The sequence below is a fragment of the Varroa jacobsoni genome, unplaced genomic scaffold (assembly GCF_002532875.2).
Source record: "Varroa jacobsoni isolate VJ856 unplaced genomic scaffold, vjacob_1.0 scaffold_852, whole genome shotgun sequence".
Lineage (NCBI taxonomy): Eukaryota > Metazoa > Arthropoda > Arachnida > Mesostigmata > Varroidae > Varroa > Varroa jacobsoni.
The window spans coordinates 227,976-239,346 of NW_019213754.1; the positions used below are offsets into that span (position 1 = coordinate 227,976).

The window sequence follows — 11,371 nt, forward strand, 5'->3', positions numbered from 1 at the left end:
AGACATAAACGTTTTGCAGACATTATTCCCACCATTGTGCTTGTTGTCAAATGTGATTTTTGTCACAACAGCCGAAGTTCAAAGCCAGTCTGAACATCGCTTCACCACATACAAATATCAACTCAATGATAACTGAAGGAGTAGTTTGTTGATAATGATCACATCATATTTAAACAAGCAAATATGTAGTTATGTTACAAAACCGTTCCGACTATTACAGGACAATCCACAACTTCAGATTACTTGAAATCGGTGTGAAAAATCATCTGTGGTCGATTAGAAGTAATGCGAGGTCAATAATACGTACGACGAACTACGTCCACTGTCGACGTTTAGCTGTAACTTAAATCACAACTAGAATCAACCATCTCCCTGAATACATACTAACGTGAGACTCGAAATCTAAATTGGGTTGAAGTTAGACATAGAACACTATATACCTTGCGAACAGGAAAGTATATATATAATATATATTGATGAGGTCAAGTTGAGGGTAAATCTCACTCAAACGACCATCTGCCATGTATGGGAATACCTTGTCCTTTGCCTCTTCGAGACAATGTTCTTGAACAAACTCGGTGTTAAGATTCGTTGTTGTTTTTTTGCATTTGAAAAATGTTTTCGTACATAAGGATCATCAAGTAGGGAAATCGTTCGTAGTAGGAATCGAAGTAGGAAACAACGTTTCCTTGAAGCCTAAACGTTCCAACTATTTAAAAGCAATCATTGTACACAAGCACAGTTAGAAAAGAAACTTTAGAAACAAATACTTTTTGGATCGTTTTTCAAATAATTCTTGGCGCATTAGCTTTTTCAGGATCACTGCTCAGATAATAGTCCTAGCAACGGAGCAGAGAACGGCAGTCCTAGGCATGTTTTCACCAAACGAGTGATCCGTTTTGTAAACGTTAGAATGAGACAGATTCTAGAAGTAATGCATGAAATAATAAAAGTATATCAATTCGCAGATCATTAACCCAGTCATGTTGACGAGTGTAAAAGCCGACAACGTCTCGCACCTGCTCTCGGAAAAACAAATACAGTCCATTAAATGGCGCTAAAAAATGCTGACCTCAAGTGCAAGATGTCTCGGAGCTTATCATGACATCGTAACATGTGACAAATCAGCGGTGTACCGATAAAAAGCAACATTCGGATCGCTAAAGCGACGACCCACATGGGGGTATGGGATAGCAGAGGGTTGTAAATGCAGGGGCCATTCAGCAGCAATTCCATGCGTTAAATAGAGCGGGTCGTCTCCCACCGACATATAGTAGTATTTCTACTAAGAGCTAAAAATAAACTCAAAAATCCTGAAAGGATCATTATATTGGCTCACACTATAGGTCTAATCGTATGTCGGGTTCAAAAACGGAACGTGTTTGACTGTCTAGCCTATGCGTTCTACTACAATCACGACTTACAACTGTTTTTCTGATTGAAGTAAGACGACAGATATAAGATACTCATTATATGTGCATAGAAAAAAAGCTAAACAACTATTCGAAAATTAGGAAGCAATATTGTCTCAAAAACACTATCGAATTTGAAGACGCATGGAAATTTGTGTCCTGTCTCAAAGAGTAAGCCCAGAGCGTAATTCTATTATGATACTGTCATATGTAGAAATATGTAGCTAAAATCTTAGCACGCTACAGGGTTTGATCAATGTGAGTTGTGACTGTGCCCAAAAACGCATATCCATTACTTATCTTTTACTGAAGGAACAAACGCTAATTGGTCGTATAGTCAGTCCGTCGCGTTATGGGTGTGTTATCATTAATATGCGTCTATGACCTCTCTGTTTTTTTTTCAATATTGTCGCTTGCGACAACAGGCGGTTGCTAACTTTAAGTTAAACGTATAAATATGAGCGGCATGCGTATTCAAATTAGAAAAAAAGCTATAGAATTTGCGTTTGAAGAGTGGGACTGAAAGAACGAGATCGACATCACGGACAGGGAAAGATATGCAAGATGGCGAATAAAACAATTCGGAAGTACTGATTTGATTATATTTTTACTATCGTTGAGTTAGAATTTAGTTAAAGCTTGAGTAGAATATACCGGCTACAACTAGCTCTGATAGACATCCACATGCTAACCTGTCATACCACAAATAGAAGGAAAAATGCTATGAAATAAAATTGTTAGCGGTTTAGAGTATAAATTGAAGCTCTACTAAGAATCCGTTACTGGTCATCACTGACACTTTTAGCTCACGCAAAACACTTCGTTGAAATACTTGTTTCAATACAGTATCAGAAAGAAAGGCTAATTGAACGAAAACAAACGAAGTTTCAACGGTCTGTTTCGAGGTATTTTGTTTTTAATCGGCAATAACTTTTCAATAGTTAATGTCTTGAGCAAATTGCTTGAGCAAGCCATGTGGCAACAAATTGCTTTTTCAAAACGGCTCTATAATATATATATGTGTATATATATATATATATATATATATATATATATACACACACCTTCCTGCAGAGACGTTCCATTGCAGGGTGCCATCGCATCAATGTTGGGAGTAATCGAGCGACCTTGTTTTATACTCTTCCGCTGGCAGACCTCACACAGGACTAGCATCTCTCAAGCCTGTGACCGAAGCCCGCTTCCGATAAACAAGCTCTTTTTGATGCACCGTGACGTCTTTCGGATAATAGCGTGTCCTATCACTTTGTTGAATGCCACAAAGTGATAGTTTGTTGTGTCTACAAGGAAGGGACGTACAGTAGAATCATCCTTCCTTTACGACCCTGTACACTAGACTATTTTTAGGCATTTACATTGAGATACCACGTTTTCCTTCTAAGCTGAGGCGAGACTGTGTGTAGAAACAAACGCCTCCTTGTATTAGTGACGTACTCAGCCACGGCAATGCATCTGAGTTGCTGTTGTGGAGCTCTTCCTGTAAACGCTTTCGAAAGTCGGGCTTCTATGCGGTCAAAGCTTAGCTCTTCAGTTTTGGACAGAGGCTTACTTTCCATTTCAAACATTTCAGCCCGATACTGTCAGTCACAGCGCAGGACTATTGTCCGTATATGTGCGGCTGGAACTTCTCCCCAGCTCACACTACCGCCAAGCACTCGATTTTGGAAGAGTAACATTTGGCCTGGACATCAATCAGACGACTGCTAGCTTACGCGATGACCCACACGCGCCCCTCTTCAACCCGGGCCAGCACTGCCCTTAATCCAGTCTCGGAGGTGTTTTCCGTCATTTCTTAAGGCACAATATTCTGGTTCACGAGGACCATTTTTTCTAAGACTTCCCAAATAGCTTGGCCTTAAGCAGTGTTCACGCCCAATGGGGCTGTTTCGAACACCGTCCTGCCTATAGCTGGTCAACCCGATAACCCCTCTCTGCCATTAATGCCAAATTTATTGCCCATACGGCTTAGCTTATTCTCCACGATTCGGTCCATAGTCACGAACTGTTAATGTTACGAACATTTAGTGCATCGCGTCTATCTAGAAATAATTGTTTTATTAAAATCTGCCGTACGTACCTTAAAATATATATATATTTATATATAATACATAGGGTCTGTTATTTTAACGAGCTATTTATCATAAAGGGCATCTGCTTGTCCGCTATTCTTGGCATTAAAAACACTCTGCGCGAGTGGACATTGATAGACGTAAACTCGCTTGATGTATAGTTGTTATTAGAAATCATTTACCATATCGAAAAAAAGTTAAGTAAACGCTGGTTATATTTATGCCTTCAGGCATGGCATAGAGTATTAAATTCCACAAGAAATTGCTTTTCTATATATATATACATATATATAGTTAACCGGTGCTTAATTTTCAAACTAGGTTGCCAACAGTTATGCGCCTGAAGCAAGAAAAATTGCGCTAATCTCAAATAATTGTCAAGTGCTCCTTGAGCTCGAGCCTTCACCAAGTGCTCCTTAGGTAGTAACCGGTAATCCACTCCTGTACGCCGGAAGAACATCAGCTTCGCTTAGGTTACCTCTACTGCTACGAAACATTGCGGTATTATGAAGTCTTAATACAGGCGACATACTCACGGAAGCCGTGCAGTTAATCGTCAAGGTTGAGGATTAGGTGCATAAACTTGACGTTTACCCATAAATTATATCTGTTGCCTATTATTTATCGCAGGTTCTGCCATTCGTCAGTATTATGTAGTGAGCCTTATTTGCAAACTGTTCACCGTGTTCAATATCGCTAAATATCTGCTAATTTTTCATTATAAGCTTGATACACGAAAATTAAGTTGGTATAGCGATATATTACGGAAATTAAGAAGCACATAAGAGCAAAATGTCTATATTAATGGTTGCATTTATTGGTGAAACGTCATATAACGATTCTCACCTTTTCGTACCGATCAACAGCCTACGCGAAGACATTTATCTCTAAGAACATCAAAATTATAGTCCTCTAAGTATTCTAGCTACATCTGTATATACGAAAATAAATGATTGTGCATTCAATTATCTTTCTGCTATCTTTTCCTTTTAAGGGCATTTAAAAGGCTAAAACTGTTTTGTTATAAACTGTTCGAAAAAGACGAAAAACTTATCGAGAAAGTTACGGCTATTGCTTAAACTAATTAGTTCTCTCCACTGACCATTAGTTTGTACTCCACTGACACTACTTCGCCCTCCCTTATATCTTTCACTTGTAACACAGAGTCTATTTGTCTTGGACAACTTATTAACAAGGAGCAATTAATACAGCTGTTGTGGTGGGAGGGATGGCGCGTTATTCAGACTCAGATATTACATTCCCCTAAAGTACGTCTTATTCATACACTTTTTCGTCGTTCTCACCGATTGTGTGTGGGCTCAGCTTCCGCACTGTTTTGTTTTTACTTTTACGCCACAACTCACAATCGACTCTTACCTGCTGTATCTTGAATCACCCCGGATTTGAACCACGAAGTATTACTACAAGGGTCGTTTTGGCAGGAGGCTATTTGGGCTTGACGTGGAAACAAACGGACGAATACTGCGGAGTGTCAGTTCCAATGTGTAGCATTATTACCATGTTTCCTTTCATCGTTTGTGGGTCGTATGTGGGACAACAATTAAAATATTACATCGATGATAGAATACTGCTTCAAGACAAATTACTGCAAATAACCCATCATTATGGGTTTATATCGTATACCTGTCCTCGAAAAGTGGAGAATTAGCGCAATTGAACTCGCTAAGAAGAGTGGGCGGCACGCTTTCCGATAAGTAACTTCAATAAATGCGTAGAGACTTAGCCGTATTATGTTGAGTTTTATGTTGATACCCTTCATCGATACAAGAAGCCGAACTTGGCGAGCCATTCCCGTTGAAATGTATTAAAGCAGCTCATGTCAAATCCTGTTATGGAGCTTTAGGGCACTATTGCTAGAGAACGTTGTGTTAGACGTGTAGGATGTGCGAATTTAAAGAAAAATTAGGCTCGGATAAGGGTATTCCTCATGGCATGATGACTGTTTTTATATAAGACTTCAAATTGTAAATTGCTGATGTTTATCTCATGAGATTGCATCTTGATTGATTTGTTTAGTAGTCTTCGATAATTGTGCATCATTCGCGACCTTTGCGAACTAATTAAGCTTGTTCGTACTAACACTAAGCTATACACCTGTATCCGTAAGCAAGAAATGCAAACTTCATAGATAAAACTATGCTATCTTACTAATAAATTACTTTAACAGACACAAATGCACATTAATTTTCAGTAATTATATACTAGCAGCAACTTTCCGTAGCATAATCATTCTGATACAGCGTTCGGGTCACGACGTTATACTATATTCTAAAATATTCTAAGTGCTACTTTGCGAGTTCGACGTCCTCCGAACTACTGGAGCAACTACTCAGCGGATCGGTCACTGGATCCGATTTATCAGATTTACACGAAATATCACGCTTTTTTTCTCATTTGACTTGTAGCCTCAAATGCTTTGAGTTCTTCAGACACCCCTACATGCAACGACGCCATATTTACGTATCGCGATATCATCGCAACGATGCGTCGCTATATAAACAGCTTTACCGAATCATCGCTAAAGAATGAGCAATGATAAACAATAGCAAAAATCCGATTTCAATGGCAAAAATGAGGATTGTCCCACATTCGTACCTAAACGCGACGAGCACCACTGCCATTACTTTTAATCGAGTTTTGGGTAGATTACCAAAGGATCTGTCGTCAAATGTTTCAAACTTTTCGGCCAGGTCGCAAGCGGATAGACTCCACCATATACGCATGTCGCGTAGGTAAAATTATATAATCTTTGCACTGGATTTGCGTCCATTAGTAAACTAAGTATGATCTAAGTAAACTAAGTATGGCAGTCTGTACCTGTTATATATTCCCATAGTATTGCCTTGGTTTGAGATGAAATAGGTGATTGAAAATGAATTTTTCACCAATTTAGCTCATTTGAGTGTGACAGATGCCAATGCTGTCTGCCATCTTCGGCTTCCGACTTACTATCGATGCTATTGCTATTATCGCGAAAGGCGTGAACGAAGTTTAGGTCAATGCGTGTTACCTACATAGATATCTCTAGTGAAAACCTGTAGAAGAACCTAGTACTCTAGACATGATGCACATACACTTATCGGCACTGACTGTCGAAGCCTCCGAGAAGGCCACTATTCTATTTCTTTTCTATGTATCTATCCAGATTTACCTATTATTAAACATTTCGCGCGCCCTTGGCAATGTCGATTACAATACAGGGCCTTTAGGAACTGAAGGGAATTGCGATGCGTGTTTTACAGATAGCTTTTAAGACCTGAACAACGTTCAATTAGTTGCCCATCAATTGTCCAAGTAAATTTCATATACGTTGAAGGATCATCATGTGTAAACTTTATCAAACCCAGATTTTGCGACTCTTCGCGTAGCTGATGCATTTAAACGTAGTAAGCTCAATAATAGGTGCTTATGTTGATGTGACGTATGTAGCTTGTAGCCGCTTCAATTATACAGACTTTAACTATTCATTTCGTTACTTAAAGGTGTTTACGGTGATATAAAGAAATGAAGAGACATTGTCGGGTGTCGGCGGTTTTCTATTGCACGTTACGTCTTCTGAAGTTGTGCCCCGTGCAGAAGTATGAAGTGAGAAGTATATAGCCTTGAAGGCCACCGTCTATGCAAGCAGGCCACTTTCAAAGGTTCTTCTCCAACGTGACCATCAAATCTATCCCAGAAATATGATATTTAACATTCTGTTTCTTTTGCATTGAAGAACCTGATGTTTATATCACAGAACAATGATAATATGTCTTTATTATTCGTTTAGATTCCAAAACAATATGAACTATATAGTAACAAGAAGCCTGTTCCATGAAAAGTCTCTCAAGCAGCATGAACAGATCATATAAAAATTGTAGGACGGGAGTTACGGATACTTTGACAATACGAGCAGTACGGCTATCGAATTATACCAGATCTTCTTAGAGCTGTTCACTTCGGCCTAATTATAACGTTGGATCATGCTCACTGTGCTAGGGCCTTTACGCTACCTAAGCCGAACTCGCTGACTGATAAAAAAAACACGGTGATCAGGCGAGCGGTTGAGTACGTATTTGTATATCGGATACACATCGACGGGAGTCTTGCCTAAAGTCCAATTTTGTAGCCGATGGGCCCAACGGAACGCTTTACGCAATCCGTAAGTTCAGTGGCTACTGATTCTCAACTGCACGACATTCCACAAGACTGTTGACAATGAAAAAGGTTACTATCCTTTTATGTTTAGCGGCCCGTAGTTTTTGCCTAGAGTCGCGCAGAATATTCGTACGTTCAGAGGCACTACGTCTACGGCACCACCATGTTCCGTAATAAGTTATCGTTCGGGTATTAACATGAAGTTTGTCTATTTTCTAACGCGGGCGTCTACACTAAGAACTTGTATTTTATTCCACTTGTAACCCCTGTAACACCTTCCTGTGTGGCGTATTCATTATGCATTAGATTGAGTCAGAGCTTCGATATTGACACCTAATAGACTGTTACTAACTGCTGAAAGTCTGCTTGTGATGGATTCGCAGATTTCTCTCGTAGGAAAATAAACACCTTGTCCAGCTGCGAGAAATTGGGCATTGGCAATCTGCTAGCGTTAAGAAAGTGCACTCATTAATTTCAAAATCAGTCACATTTTTACTATGAGTGACAACGGCGGACCAATTAGTTTTTTATGAATCGATTTCAAAAATTACATTTTTCTGGAATACGTTAATTAAAATGATGAACTGTTTAGTAAACATAGCTGCCGCTGCATTTCTATACCGATAGAGTAACAACAAGTACCGCGACGGATATTTTAGCTTACCGAGGGCTCGCTATTTATGTCTAGCAAATTTACAGTGCTATCATTGTTCAGCTTGTGATAACTACTAGGTAAACTGGAGGTGATTTAGTATTGCATATGCATGATTTTTGCCACCGGAGTAGTTGTCGTCTGCGCTGAAGGAAGTGAATTATTTATTGTTTATTTATTGTATTATAGGCAAAAAATTTGCATTTCGGAGTTCTATAAACTGTTGATGCTGTTATTTCAGTGGGATCTTATCACTCCCGAGGAAGGGACTCGGGGGCTCCTGGTCTATATAAAGGAGGCGTAAGCATAAATAGAAATACGCAAACATATTTGTAGGGTACGTAAACAACGCGTCACATATTGAGCAATAAAGTCATTTCTTTAGAAACGCACCTCATAATGCATTTTCTCCGTATTCAATGCTCCGGTGTTTTGCAGGCTCCTCCGTATGGACACATTTACCTGTACATGTGTACAGGTAAATGTGTCCATACGGAGAACCCTAAGTGTCCTTGGCTCAAGGAACCGGTAACTAAAGACACACAGTCGCAGAAAAAATATACTAGGCATGTAACATACAGTAACGACATCGTCGATTTTTCTCCACCCGAAAAATCGTCACGAGCAGATAAATCTCGCGTTTAGTGTTAATAAATTCCTGTTCTTTTGTAGGAGGACCTTCTACGATTTTCGCGTTTACATCGCCAAAAAATGAATGATACAAACGGCGATAATTTCATCATGTATTATCACGAAAAGCCACTGTCTAGGAGGGAAGATCATAATTTTCAGGGGATTAACATGTTGTGGCACCTGGCAAAGGAAAATCCAATCATTAAGTTACATCCGGGTACTGACTTCAAAAACTTCTTCTTACTGTAATATTTGAACACTGATTTCCTTCATACTTTTTGCTTTCTGTCTATGCCTTAAAGTGTGATTTCTGAAACATTTGTAGCGCGTGGCTTCCTTCGCCCGATCCCGTGGTCAGAAACAGCTGGCGCGTTTGCAGACCTTTTGGGTGAGGTCCTAACAATTCGTTCTAGGACGGAAAAATCCCAAACGTAAGTACGTTCCAAAGCGTACTCTTAGTTGACCTCAATGACTTGTGAATGAAGTCAGGCAGACTCCCACGGAACATGTAAACGCTCGTACGCAAGGTGAATACAGCGTAGGTTCCTATAGGTTGGCGTTTTGCATTTCAACCTTGAAATTTATTATTATTTCTGTTAAAATTATTTTATAAATTATTTCTGTTTCAGGGGGAGTGCTGATGGCACCTCAAATCTAGTTCGTAGATGATGCCTACCTGTTTGAGTGCTCTTTATTTACTGCATGAGGACTAATCTTGCTGCTGAGAAATGCATTTACTAGATAAATACATATCAGCACCAATGAAGTATTCTTGAGTGCTTAATCGACGCTTAGTGTGAGAATACAGACCTTTTCTCATTTGCCTATTCACCATCCAATAATTATATCAAAACTTTGACCTCCCAAATCGGTCAAATGAGGCACAAATTTTTTTGCTCGTATAACAGTGACTACGTAAAGAGGATTAAAGAGGACATCGAATGTTTAGCAGAACAATTAAGCTGTCATTGTTGTTATGTAAGCGGCCTCTATTTCAGTGTGAATTAGCTTATTTGGCTGAGACAAGCTTTCTTTTTGCATACACGCAGTCACCGAAAACAATCAACACGGGACCCTGTTTTTGCAGTAAGAAAGTTACGTGCGACATTTTTGCTTACTGTCCAATACATATTCATAAGCCCTAAACTACATGCAGAGTCTTAAACGCTATGCGTATTCAGAGAGATCGCGGCAGAGACAATCAGTGTCAAACTTTTCGTTCACTGCACACAAAAACTGCATGTAAAACTTCACTTCATATCATGCAATCAGTCCGTTAGGCTTAACTGGTAAAAGCAAACTTGTAGATCACGCAAGATTTTCCTGACCCTCAAAAAAACCAAGATGCCCCGTTCCTAGATCATAATGCTCGCATTGACATCCCTTAACAAACACATGTGTCCAGTGGCCATTGTGTTGAGACCCCAAACTGATTTGCTGATTGCAAAGTATACTACGAAGAATCACCGGGGATAGAAACTACAAACTATAGAGAAGTACAGCCCATTTGACTATACGAAACGAGCAATCAGCAAATCGGCAGAGGTGCAAATACCATAGAAAACTATGAACTTCTCGCGACCTTCAATTTTCGTGGGCCTTACATGATTAATTTAATAGTATTATATATTACTATAGCAAGCTAGGTACAATGAAACCAACATCTGCAAGCACATTTACGGCGTAAGTTGTTACAACGATCCTATTCAAGCTATCATTATATCGATCGATATTTGTAATTATGTCGATATTCGCAAAAAGAAGGAAAGAAACCGAGGAAACGGCTTATTGTCCCGCCATGTTTGATGTGACTATGGCCGGGTATTTGTAAGGGAGTTGTTAGACCATACTTGCTCTGACTAAGTTACGCTATTTTAACTGATTACTAGGCATTTTTTTCATCAAACCCGCTTCTCATATCAAATACACATAGAAGAAGTTCTTTGAAGAACTTTTTAATAGGCTGTGTTGACAATATTTGCGACGACTAGCCGCTTGCCAGCTATAAATTCTTGCCTGTTTATTCGAAAATTGTGTCATACGCAAGGTGTCGAACGGCGAACTTTCCATGTTTGTGTGTGGCTAAAAGCAAGCGGAGCGCACATTTATGTATTACAAGTTATGTTTTCAGATTGCTTTTTCATTTTCCTCAAGTCATTGGTTTTTCCCTTGCCACTAATGCTGACACATTTTGTCACGCCGTAAAGCGTCCTTTACCTTCGATCTTGCATGTTTTCGGTTGATTGCCCTCGAGAGTTGCCTATGCCTTTGTTGGTAAAGATGACCACATTTGGTCTTGAGGAAATCGTTGATATATCATAATTGACATGAATGTCTGATGCATTTCTTCAAGAAGCTTGATTCCGATCAGGGCACCTAAGGACGCAAGGTACGCACTGCACTATTGAGGTTGTTAGTATTTATTTAGC

At 39.4% G+C, this 11,371-nt stretch overlaps 1 long non-coding RNA gene across 1 annotated transcript in view; it reads right to left on the reverse strand.

Annotated features, from left to right (window-relative positions):
- Positions 1-10,881: 10,881 nt before the first annotated feature.
- The window catches only part of LOC111264392 (uncharacterized), a 4,965-nt gene continuing 4,475 nt past the window's right edge, over positions 10,882-11,371 (reverse strand). The window contains exon 3 of the long non-coding RNA XR_002682842.2: positions 10,882-11,318. This is a non-coding gene — a long non-coding RNA (uncharacterized LOC111264392). The remainder of the gene's footprint in view (positions 11,319-11,371) is intronic.